The sequence below is a fragment of the Dipodomys spectabilis genome, unplaced genomic scaffold, assembly GCF_019054845.1.
Source record: "Dipodomys spectabilis isolate Male_0828 unplaced genomic scaffold, ASM1905484v1 ptg000179l, whole genome shotgun sequence".
NCBI lineage: Eukaryota > Metazoa > Chordata > Mammalia > Rodentia > Heteromyidae > Dipodomys > Dipodomys spectabilis.
Genome location: NW_024870856.1, coordinates 5,613,250 through 5,626,538, shown reverse-complemented (window position 1 = coordinate 5,626,538; position 13,289 = coordinate 5,613,250). Strand labels below are relative to the sequence as shown.

General features: G+C 38.1%; 1 protein-coding gene across 1 annotated transcript in view; it reads right to left on the bottom strand.

Moving 5' to 3' along the window:
* Positions 1 to 13,289, bottom strand: part of Ctnnd2 (catenin delta 2) — a 788,751-nt gene that overhangs the window by 592,382 nt on the left and 183,080 nt on the right. The gene's annotated exons all lie outside the window — the stretch shown is intronic.

Below are 13,289 nucleotides of genomic sequence, written 5' to 3'. Positions count from 1 at the left end.
AATCCCTTTGGCTTTCAAATTTCTCATGTTCAGGAATGTGCAGACCTGGCTCTCTGTGGGCCCTGAAAGGAAGACTTGAAGGACTTTGGGAAGGAAGTATGTTACGCCTCAGCCAGATGAAGAAATCAAAGCATGCAGAATGTGTCTGCTTGCTGGGAAAGAAGCACAGAAGCAGCTACGACAACACCCCTGCGTCGTCCTGTGCTTTCCTGTCACTGGAAATGACAACATGTGTAGCACAAGGTGCATGAAACATCAGAGCGAATGGAAGAGAAAGACTGGGGGAGGCTCTGAAAATACGAAATTATTAAATTCCAATTTCCATTTTAAAGAACATACAATAATAATATATAAAAAAGGAAACTTTGCCTACGTAAGACCAAGAGATCATCATCAACACATAAAATAGAACTCATGAGTAATAACAAGTGTTACGTCCCAGCTTATTCCCTAAATTATTTGAGCCATTATTCTGCCATGTTCCTCTCTCTATCCCTCCCTCCCTCCACTCTCTGTCCTCTCACCCTCCCCTCTTTTCTCACCTCCCTCCCTTCTTCCTTCTCTCCCTTCCTCCCTCCCTCCCTTCCTTTCTTCAATCTTTCTTCTACTTTCTTCAATTCATACATAGCACAGCACTGTGTCTTAACTTTACAATGTCCCAGATGAATAGAGAGGCATGCTCGATAAATGCAGTCATACTCTTCAATGTGCATATGTGAAAATGGAAATGGTAAACTAAGGGGATTTGGATGGATGGGGGATGGAGAGGCGACACTGATCAAGATGCACTGTCCTCATGAATGGAACTGCTGATTTGAGACCCTTTGCATCATTTCTCAAAGATAATAAAAAATAAGTGAAGAAGAAAAAAGTATCCCAGGCACTTGGGCAATAATTTAAAATCTTCCTAATAATTCGGACCATATGCCAAACAATTAATCATGACACTTCATATAAAGACTTTTTAGATTAATATATTTCATGCTATATTTTGAATATTATCTAAATTGTCACAGTTAAATATTGTAAAATAAATAAGCCTGCTTTATATAAATTCAAATACTCGTGAACTGTTTTACTTATGACATAAAAACCCATATTATTTCTTATTCACTTTTTATTTTTATTATAAATATTTATACTCAGCTTTATGGTAATTGAAAACTTCTCAAAACTATCAAATAGGAAAATACTGCTTACTTTTATTAATTAACTCAAAGTTCTAGTTTAAACAAGTAATTATTAGTACATATTCATCATCATCTCTATTAATTACACATTAAATATTTTCTAAAGACCTATGTCCAGGGATTATATTGATCTTCCTCACTGAATTTTATAAAGATTGTGAAAATTCCTTTACTAAATATTTTTAAGCAAATAACAAATATTCCCTGGAAATATGTTACATGTATTATACATGTGTGTGCCTATGGACTCTTTTCACTACATGAGCAAAGATATGAAGAATATAATGACTGGAACATGAGAAGCAAGAGCAAAAAAGAATAAACATGTATCAAGAACATATTCCTTGGGCTGCGAATGTGGCTTAGTGGTAGATTGCTTGCTTACATGCATAAAGACCTGGATTCAATTCCTTAGTACCACATAACCAGTAAAAAACAGAAGTAGTGTGTGGCTTAAGTGATAGAGTGGTAACCTTGAGGAAAAAGAAGCTCAGGGACAGTGGCCAGGCCCTGAGTTCAAGCCCCAGGACTGGGAAAGAAAGAAAGAGAGAAAGAAAGAAAGAAAGAGAGAGAGAAAGAAAGAGAGAGAAAGAAAGAGAAAGAAAGAAAGAGAGAGAGAAAGAAAGAAAGAGAGAAAAAGAGAGAGAAAGAGAGAAAGAGAAAGACAGAAAGAGAGAGAGAAAGAGAGAAAGAAAGAGAGAAAGAAAAAGAGAGAAAGAGAGAGAGAGAGAAAGAAGAGAGAGGGAGGGAGGGAGAGAGGAAGGGAGGGAGGGGAGGGAGGAAGGGAAGAAGGAAGGAAGGAAGGAAGGAAGGAAGGAAGGAAGGAAGGAAGGAAGGAAGGAAGGAAGGAAGGAAGGAAGGAAGGAAGGAAGGAAGGAAGGAAGGAAGGAAGGACAAAAAGAAAATTCTCCTAAACATCAGGTATTGTGACCAAGTTGGATTCTGAACCTTTTGCTCTCTAGAACAGATCAGATGCAGCCAAGTCAAATTACTGACAGGCAACAAATAAGCTGAATCCATTATTGGAAAGCTGTTAGTTCCTGGCTTCCTGTGCTATCTGCATTGCCATATTCAGTGAGAAACTCACTAAATTGAAAAAAAGATCCTGACATCTCTCATCTTTGTCAAAGCCCTAAAAACGTTGCAGTTAATGTCTTGAAGTCACTTAAGCCCTCCAGCTCCATGCACTCAGCTAGTAAGCTCCGCGTAAGTGACAGTTGATTGTTGATGGGACGAAGTGACAAATTATAAATTAAAAATTTACACAGCACTCAATGAATACATTTCCTGGCAATCAGCATTATTGCCTGCTAAAACGAATTTCAAAAAAGGGTATGAACTTGGAATTTCAAAAATTACAATGTTGTCTTCTAAAAATCTCTCCTCATATCTTACCAAAAAGAAGCAGTGAAAAGCTGCTGTGGATCTACTATGAACTAAATATTATCATAAAATGGATTATAATTAGAGAGCACTTAGAAATCATTTAACAGTTTAATAAGTTTTAAAAATTCATTTCAGTAGATTGAGCAGTAGCAGCAGTCAGTTCCTCGCAAATAGTCTTAACATAATATATGCTATGCAGATGGATCCTTAATTCCTACAGAAGAGTAGGCTTCAGCAGTGAGCTGTAAAGCCCTAGGTGTAAAGCTCCTATGTGTCTGGTGCTTCACAGCTTTCTTTTTTTTCTTTTTTTTTTTTTTTTGTCAGTCGTGGGGCTTGAACTCTGGGCCTGGGCGCTGTCCCTCAGCTCTTCAGCTCAAGGCGAGCACTCTACCACTTGAGCTACAGCGCCACTTCCGGTTTTCTGGTGGTTTACTGGAGATAGGAGTCTCACGGTCTTTACGCACAGCATGTATGCATACACATAGCATAACATGCACATACCCAGTTGGCATGCTTCTCTGCATACAAAACTGGAGGACAAGAGTACAAGGTGTTAGCTGCTCAGTGAACTTTCTTGCACTGGTGCACTGGTCCATCTATATGGCAAATGCTGCTATTCTCACAGCCGTCATTTCCCGCATTGAGGCTTGGTGTTTGATCATTTCTTGTTGTTATTGTTTTTCCACCCCCTCCCTCTCTTTTCCATGTTGTTTTCTTCTCATGGTTATACCGATATGATTGTGAACCTATTCGAGTCCACAATTTGGACTCTGAATGTCGGTCCATTTTCAACTTTAATCCCAAGGATTACTGGAATTGAATTAAATCATTCAGTCTTGTGAAGATTTTCATACTCTCAACATATTGCCTTGGTGTTCCTTTTCTTATTTCAATTGTTTGTAAAGGTGGATTGCTCCTCAACTCCATTTTGTCTTGTTGAAAGACAATTATGACACCAATACCACAATGGTAGTTCAAATCTACACATTAGTTACTCTTCATTTATTTATTGTATCAGTTGCTGAGAAAGAAATCTTGGATTCTCCATTGAATTATTGAATGCTTTAAATCCATCAACTTTCACTTCATATAAGCTGTAGTTCTGTTCTTAGTACAAATGTTAGAAATGATGTCTTTCTGTTTCTACATAAGGAAATTCTTACTCTTTAACTCTTATTTCCTCCAAGTGTACTTTGTTCAGAAATAGTCATTTAAAATGATAGTCTGACATTTTCTCTTTATCCTGACTATAGGCATAAAAGAATGCTTTCAATTTGTTTTCCAAATATCTATTGCTTGGTATTTCAAATTCAACTCTTGAAACATCATATAAGAAGGTTATCTTTTTAATCAATGTGATAGTTTTTACTCTTTAAATGGAATGTTTAGTCTATTTACATTCAATATGCTTGCTAGTAAAGTTGGATTAATTTCCATCTTCCTACATTTATCATCGTTTGCTGATGTATCATGCGAAGAACACATTATGATGCCAACATACTACCTAACAACTAGCTGCATTACAGGCAGAACATTTTGATTCTGTCAGGCCTCACGTTGTGAGGACAGTGTATTGTTTTCTGCTGCTTAGTACCAGGAGACAACTGTCATTGAAGGCTGTGGTACTTTCCTCCAGTATGTGGTTTTTTTGAGATCTCAGTGGAATTTCCAAGTTAATCAATAAAAGTACTCCACTCTGGGTCTATCAGAGACATCGCTTATCAACATATCAGCTCTGATAGCTCCATTCAACTCTCAGTCCCACTGCTGTGTCCAAAACCTTCTTAAGTCTCATCCCGTGAATGAGCAATCGACTCTCAGCCAAGGACCAAGGAGATATCCCATGCAGACTCAGTATTTACCTCTTGTTCAAAGCCTCCAGCTTTTCAACAGCACCAAACTGAGACCTCTGCTTTTTAACAGTCTCTAATTTGATCTATTTTGGTTGTAACTTCTGAAGCAAGTTGGAAAACAGCCCACAGCTGGAGCTAAAACTAATGTGAGGCTTGCCTCCTATGTGTACTTTCTCTCAAGAATCAAATCCTCCCCAACCTGTGGTCCAAACACAGAACATAATAGTCTCATGTGTATGTCCAATTTTCAAGTTTTTATCTAGTGACCATAGGTCTGCTAAATTTTCAAGTTTTATATAATGACTATTGGTCTGCTATCATGTCTTTTTTGCTGCTAAGAAGCAGAATTACTCTTACTGTGACAACACATACATGGTAGGAAGAGTTGTCATACTGTAGTAACAGAAGGTGATTATAGTATACAGCTAACTTTATTGTATACTCTCAGGCCAGCAGCAATCACTGAGCAACACTGAGTATTTTTACTCAAGCACTGGGAAGATGGAAAGATGGATGTGTTCAGATTTTAGTTATCAGCTGCTATTATAGAGATGAGAAGGTGAGGAGCAGTAAAGTGAACAGATGTTGTAACACTTTGTTCTGAAAAGAAGTTTCAGGACTAAAGCTGCATTTCCCAGGTTGCTAATCTACCTCTGGAACTTTTAGGGACCTAGTTCCCTTATTTATTAAACTGAGGCCGGATTGATAGATGGGGAAATATTATATTAATTTTAAATAAAATACAGAAGTTCAAACTGGGAAATAAGCTGAGCTTATTTCCTTAAGCTCTCCTACCCCAATGCTTCTTCTGGATGTTAAATTACAAGATTAGGAGATTTGGGAAGGCTAACGAAATCTTCCTTCTTCTTTGAAATAAAATCATGCAAGTTTTCAAGAAAACAAGAAAGCACATTTGATAACAGGAAATCCTAAAGGTTACCTCAATATTGGATAGGCCTCACATACTTTATCCAATCAGAGCCATTTTCTCCATGGATTAGGATTGCCAGATGGTCATCAGTATTCTCCCAGCTCAAAAAGGATGAAAGCCTCAGATAGGAGCTGCAATTCTGAGTCTTTACTATTCTCTCTCTCTCTTCGCCAGGACTTTCTATGCTAATCCTGTTACACTTAAATAAATCTGTGGGAAAACTTTCACCTTATGAGACTCTACTTTTTCGGGAAACAACTTAAATGTTAATCATGAATGCCTCTCTATCACCTGTAATTTTGCACAGAAACTGAAATGCTGAGCAATGACCTTACCTGTCATCCCTCCACAAAATGAGGGACCACCTCTTGTGAAATCCACTGTCACTTCAGGTCTTGAATGTCAAGGTTTGTGTGTGTGTGTGTGTGTGTGTGTGTGTGTGTGTGTGTATGTGTGTGTGCGTGTGTGTGTGTGTGTGTGTGTAAATCTTGTGATGTTCTTTAATGTGGTCTCTTTATAAGCTTATATATTGAAATTTGACTGAACCTAACTTAAGCAAATTATTATAATACAATGTTAAAGGAACATGGACAAGAGAGGTTTACAGATTCACATATATAATGTTCTTTCTCAATGAAACAGTTATGTTACTGTTAGCTACTGTTAGTAATGTTTATTATAGATTCTAAAAATGGAAAGAGTGATTTCTTCCTCCTTCAGAATTCAATTACTTCTTTTTTTGGTTAGACACATACAAAACAAGAAACATATTAATGTTCATTTTCTAGTTCAGAGATGGAGATATGTACTTGTTCTTTTCCTTTTACCCTCACCAGACATAAATTATGGTTCAGAGTAAGGAGTATATCCTTCTAAATGATACACATAATAATGAAAACAAATTAAGGCTCCCATTTTAATTCATTTTAAAAGCTTAAGTATGGTTAGTAAATAATTATTTAGATAAAAGCTATCAGTAAACAAGTAAAATAGTCAAAATATTTCCAATCTGCACTCTCTGGGAAAGAGCTGGAGCATGGTATCCAGACCAAAATTATATTAAGTTGTGATTTAAAGAGAGTTGATAGGACAGAAAAAATTACCCAATGGTCTCCAGCTCTTTACAATTTTCATTTGCTAGAGCTATCTACAATAGCTGAGTGCTGGTGCTCATGCCTGTAGTCCTACTGACTCAGGAGGCTGAGATCTGAGGATCAAAGCCTGCCTAGGCAGGAAGGTCCAGAATACCCTTTTCTCCAATTAACCATCATAAAACTGGAATTGATATTATGGCTCAAATTAGTAGAGTGCCATTATTGAGCAAAAGAGATCAGGACGGTGCCTAGGCCCCAAGTTCAAGCCCCACTAACAACAACAAAAATAAATGCATCTAAGAAATGTGCATCTAAGCAAAGGCAATGCACAAACACAGTGACACCCACAATACCGAGTACCTGCATGGGTTTCCATTCATGTGAATAGCTGACATTATTTGATAAAAGCTAACTATAATGTTCTACACTCTGGGCTGGGAAGGTGGGTCAGTGGTAGAGTGCTTGCCTTGTGTGCATGAGGCCCTGGGTTTGATTCCTCAGCATCACATAAGCAGAAAAAGACAGAAGTGATGCTGTGGCTCAAGTAGTAGAGCGCTAGCCTTGAGCTGAAGAGCAGGGGGACAGCACCCAGGTCTAGAGGCCCCATGACTGGCCAAAAAAAAAAAAAAGCCTAAACAAAAAAAACAAATAAACATTTTACACTTGCTATGGATTGACCTACAGTGGAAACAGAATCAAATATTATCATGAATGAAAGGAAATCTAGCCATGAACATTTACATCTGCAGATATTTCAATAGATATGATGCATTATGGATAACAGAGTTACAAAGGTGTTTAACAAAGAAGTGCCGAATTCTTAGAAGAAAGAGTACTTTTCCTCAAAATGACTTTTTCTTTATATAAGAATCAGCTCAACCATTAAAATACAATAGAGTCCTAACATCACAAATCAAATTAGTATGTGCTTACAATTAAAACTAAACTTTTTCATAACCACTATTCTAAAATATTGCACTGTAGTGTAGCTTTTAGAAGAATAATAAGGCCAAAATTTCAACCTTCACAAAGCCTTAAGCAGACCTATGCAGTTCAACAAAGCCTGTATAAATCAAAGATTACGGTTAGTAAATTAATCCAGAAAGAGATTACGAATTAACTTAGAAAGAATTAGAAGATCGGGCTGGGAAGGTGGCTCAGTGGTAGAGCACTTGCCTTGCATGCTTAGGGCCCTGGGTTCGATTCCTCAGCACCACATAAACAGAAAATAAAGAACCGGAAGTGGTGCTGTGGCTCAAGTGGTAGAGTGCTAGCCTTGAGCTGAAGAACTGAGGGACAGCGCCCAGGCCCAGAGTTCAGGCTCCATGACCGGCCCCCCACACCCCCCCCCCCGAAAAAAGAATTAGAAGATAATTATAAGATGGAGTTACATAATAATATTGAAATTATTTTACCACACATTCATGGTTAACAGGTTTAAGTAACATCAATTTCTATGTTTTTACATTAAATTAATTTGTAGATTTAGTTTTAATGGTATCAGAAAGGATGTGATTGTCTATACTCCAAAACAGAATGTCTTAGTGAGCCAGGCTGGTAGAAGCCATCTCAGGCCCGCTGGTTTTCAGCATATCTGAAACTACAGAGACGTTAACTAAAACTGCTTAGTCTAGGATTCATCCAGATCTAAATTCCTCAATTGAAGTCGCTAATGAAAATGCTACTCTAGTTAATATAATTTGACTGACTGGTATCTTCGCTCATAGTGTCCTATATCTATCAACTATGTGTACATTTCTGTGTTACGATCTTAAACAAACATCATTTCTATGTCATACCTAGGAAAAATAAAGAGGTTCTTAGGCTGACCATATGAAGCAACTTAAAAATTATAACTAACAATTTATTTAAATGTTATAACACTGACCTATAAAGTGTCAAAATAACTTACCTCATTATTACACCCATTTCTTGTGTCTCTGATGGCCCCAAATTGGGCCTGTGACCATGTTAATCAACTCAGGAGCTTCAGTTCATTTGATTTCGTATTCCTTCCTCAAGCCCCATAAATACTTCACTCAGAAAAGAAAAGCTAGGACTAACCGCTTAATCTTCCCTTCTCCACAGAATGAACTGCTTGCTCTAGCACATCTTATGCAGAGAATGAAGTATGAAATATCTCCACCATCAGCTGAGAAATGTAATTGTGAAATGCATTGTAAAATCAACTGCATTGTAAAAATCACTGCTTTGAAGCAAAGACCCAAGTGAAGTAGAAGACTTCTTGGGATGGGAGATCACCAACATTCATTTACTTGTTTGTTTCTTTCTTTCTTTTCTTGGTTTTCTTCTTTGGTTTTACTAGGGTGTGAACTCAAGGCCTCACACTGGCTAGGCAGGTGCTCTATGACTTGAACCATGCTTCCAACCTTTTACACTTTCATAATTTTTCAAGAAGGGTCTTACATTCATTTCCCAGCTGGTTTAGACAACAAACTTTCTATTTATACTTCCTATGAAGCCGGCACTAAACAGGCACACCACAAGACCTAGCTTTTGTTTGTTTGTTTGTTTGCCCCAACTGGTCTAGAATCACAGTGCTTCTAGTCTCTGCCTCCTGACTAATTAAGATTCTTGGCATGAGTCACAGTGCCCCAGCTGATTTTTTTAAAATCTCTGGTGACATCTGCAAATCTAGACTCAAGATGAATTGAAAATTAATTTCCTCGACCAGATTTTTTATGAATAAAATTAAAATCCCAATTCAGTTGATAGAAAAACTGGGTTATTGTGTGTAACTGTTGCAGGACATATCTCTGGCCACAACTCCCAAGTAAAATCACGTAACTCATAGAGCTTCTGGGAGTCTGGTGTGCCTGATTACTCCACCTATTAACCTCAGCTCTGTTACTTAGCAGCTCTGAGAATGTGAGCAAGTTATACATCAGTCAGTTGCTTCAGCATAGGAACACGGACACAGCCGGTTACTTGTACTCCAGCTTTGAAATAGTGCATGTAGAATAATCTGAATGGCACCTAGCAGGTTATAAATAAACACATAACTACTTCTAGTATAGGTACGTCTTACTATTTTTCCACATCCCAAAGTCTCTATCTTTAGGGATTTCACACAAGGAGAAAATAGGGTGAGGGTAGAGATTTCTCTTCCATAACTCTGTGCTATAGTGCAATGATGCATGGGAAACGATGTTCTAGCTTCCTTCGTATGGGTAGTTTTAACATCTCAGGATGACAGATTTCTATAATTGTTCACATATTAAATGAAAGATATCAATCCACCTTTTCTTTGTTGATCTTAATATGGCTGTGCAGGAGCTGAGGACAGAGACTGGTGTGTATTTGGCCACCAGCTGAGTGACAAGAAAAGGCCCTTCATGTCTCATCACATTTTACCAATAAGGGGTTATATTTTAACATGACAGCTGAATACATCAGGGGAAACCAAAATGCATCGTATTTTTTCATATGCAATCACCAAATCAGGAAGCAGATGTATTATGAACAAAGAAATCATTTCTAAAGCTCCAGCACTCCACTGGACTTGCAGGCAGTAACCATTTGGTTCTTTTTTTTTTTGCAAGCAGGAAGAAAACTCGGCTGAGCTGTGTACCTCAGTCTACCACTCTGTCTTCCTAGGAGAAGAAAGGTCAGCAGGACCAGATCGGCCCTGAGGAATAAATACTTGAGAAAATAAATGCCCAAGAAAGAATTCTTTCTCTTAACAGTTCAATGTGCTCTTCATCAGGAAAGCTTCAAAGACTTCATAGACAGATCAATTCAATGGCCAGAAATGACAAGATTTTAAAAAGTGATTCTCAGGCTAGGTGGAAGGAATATATTTGGCTAAAACCAAGGTGTTCTGTAATGCAATCACAAAGTGGAATTAATTGTGTCTTGAGATTGGAATTGCTCTCATTTTGCATGTGAGCAGCAGAGCCTGAGCTAGTGGCTGAACCCTTTCCTCTGGGATTGGAGAGAAGGCTAGTACTTGAGAATCTTAACTACTCTTCTGTAATGTAAAGGTAATTTATTATCTTACCATGCAAACAGAGAGAATGTAATTTCCTAGGGCTTGATAGCAGCTCCACAAACTTGCCAATTAAGAAAGTCAGAACTATTCCAATATTCCAGTTGATAATTCCAGTAATTACAGGTTCTACATTAGGAAATCCAGGCCATTCATTTCGAAACACAGCAAACCTGAATTTTCCAGAGTCTGGAACTTATGGGGTTCTTATATGCAATTCATCGAATTTTCCAACCCAACCACAGAGCAGTAAAGAAAACAGAAAGTATTTCCAGTTGATTTTTTTGCTGCTTTAAAAGTCTTTTCTTTCCTTCTCTTTGAAAAGCTGTTTCAAATGTCAACCAAAGGCTTATTTAAAATTGCAGCAAATAATTGCGCAGATGCTTTGGTTTCTAGGAGTTAAAATTAACTTGGGTGTTATTGCTTTACATTTGAGATTTCAGTATAATCTTCCTCTTCTCGTGTTTTAAAATCATCTCTGAGCACTGCATTTTATTGTTTATGAAATTCTGTAGTGGCCTCAAGCCAAAAGCACCAGGGACCTCAGGGCCTTAGCACACTGATTCATTTCTCGAATATTAGGGAGCTAGCTGACTATTACATTACAATGTAAGTGACAACTTAGGCACTTATTTGTCACTTCAGATAAAAGAGGAAGCAAGACAAACACACACAATGTGAGTTTGAATGCAGTGTCCCAATTATTGGCTTAGAGAGGAAGATTTTTATAAATTTATTTGTCCTTTCAAGATCATAGTTATAACTGGGTAAGTTCAAAATCTGAGGAAGATCAATTCAAATAAACTCATGTTGTGACCATGGGAAGAGTCTAAATCACTTTCCAGCCAAAGCACCAGATTGTTTGGGGCAGCTCAACACCCTAGCTTAGTCCCTGCATCTGACCAGAGAGAAATTCATATAAAATGAGAACACAAGGGCAGGTGAAAGTTTATTAGAACAGAAATATGGTAGAGAAAGCGCATGTAACAAACACAAGCCACAGGAAGACATCAATGCAGCCCTTCTTTGAAAAGCTATCTCTATCTCCACCTATCTATGTGTATGTATATCTACCTCTATATTTATAGAAAGTGCTTTTCTTAATGGAATGAACCATTAAAACAGAAATTAGAATTCCACGTGTTCAGCCTGGGTATAGCTTAGTGGTAGAGAGCTTGCCTATGATGAACAGAGTTAGGGGTTTCATCTTTAGCACTACAGAGGCAAAAAAAAGAAAGGAAAAAAAGAATACTGTGCTTTCCAAAGTCCTTGAAGGCTGACAAAAGTTAAAGTAAACAAAGCGCACTTCTGTCTGAGCTACATAGTCAGGAGCTGAAGAAAGCCTTTAATTCCATATCAGTCTGCACCACATTTTATCTCTCTACAGTTCTGATCTCAAGGTCAAAAGGCTTTGAGCCATTACTTATAGGCAGATAAATTGTATTTTAGTTTCTCTGCCCATTTTCTCCCCGTTTTTCTGAGCTTCTTCTGCTAACGCTTAGAAAGTTTCTCAGGAAGTGTATGAAAGTTCAACTGATACAAACCTGTTTCCCCTTGTTATTCATTACTATATTACCAATAAATAATGTCAAGCTTCTGTCCTTTCCCAGTTAATTGAAAATTAGAGTCTCTTGGAATTTTCTGTCTGGGTTGGCTTTGAACCAGAATTCTTAGATCGTAGTCTCACGAGTAGCTAGGATTACAGGTATGAGCCACCAGAGTCTGCCTCTTGATTTGCTTCCTTAACCAGACTTGATCTTGCTACTTAATCTGCTTCTAATGTGCACCTGCCGCAGAACTCTCTGAGTATTCCCGGCCCTTGAGGAAACAAAGCACTCTGTACTTACAATAGGGAAAGTTAACAAAGCGATAATAAACTCCAAATCATGAATCAACACTACTAGATAAGGCAACAGTTTTTGTAAGTGCACAGTAACCTTAACAACAGAGCCATATCTCACAACATAATCACCACGGGCCAGATCACATACAGACAGGTTAGAATGTGTGCATAATTCCTTAAAGCAATTTGGTTTACACCTGTCAGAAAAGCTGAGCTTGCCAGCTACCTGTGAGTTTATTAAATTACCTGGTAGAAATCTACTGACCTAGCAGGAAAGGGTTAATGTTTCTCAGCAGCAATCTTGCAATTACCATGTGAAGTAATTATCACAATGCAGTAAGAAACAGACAAGCTGTCCAAAAAGGAGAAGACTGGAGCAGCATGCGGGCCTCCTGGGCAGATCTACCAGCTTATGCTCCCATGAGCACCGGGGAGCCACAACTAGCCTCTCTGTAACTTCCTGTAGTACAGTCACAGCACAAAGTCACATAACACTTGAATTGTCACTAGCTTATGCAACAGTGAGGTGCACAGGCTACACTCTTTTCATTATTTTTGAACGATTTTAAGTATCTTTAAGTACTTGTACAAAGGGGTTTCGCTTATAAGGATGTTGCATCTCGATCAATGTCATCCCTTCCACCACTCCCCCCATCTTTTCCCATCTCACCTATTATGCTTAAGTTACATGGCTCTGCTGCCATGTATGTATACTGAATAGAATGACTAGTTATTTCACCTTTCCTCTCTCCACTCATCTGCCCTCCTCCCCTAGGGTCTGTTTTAATGTAAGGCAGTTTGATAATCTATTATTAGACAATCAAATCTTTATATCAAAGTTAGTCTCTATCACTGAAGTCCTGGGCTCCTCAAATGGGTGAGAAATGATATTTACTAGAAGCCAACAGTCGGAAGCCAGATGACAGCCCCAGGTTGTTCAAAGTTATCCTGAGAGATTAACATGTGATATTCCATAGGTGATT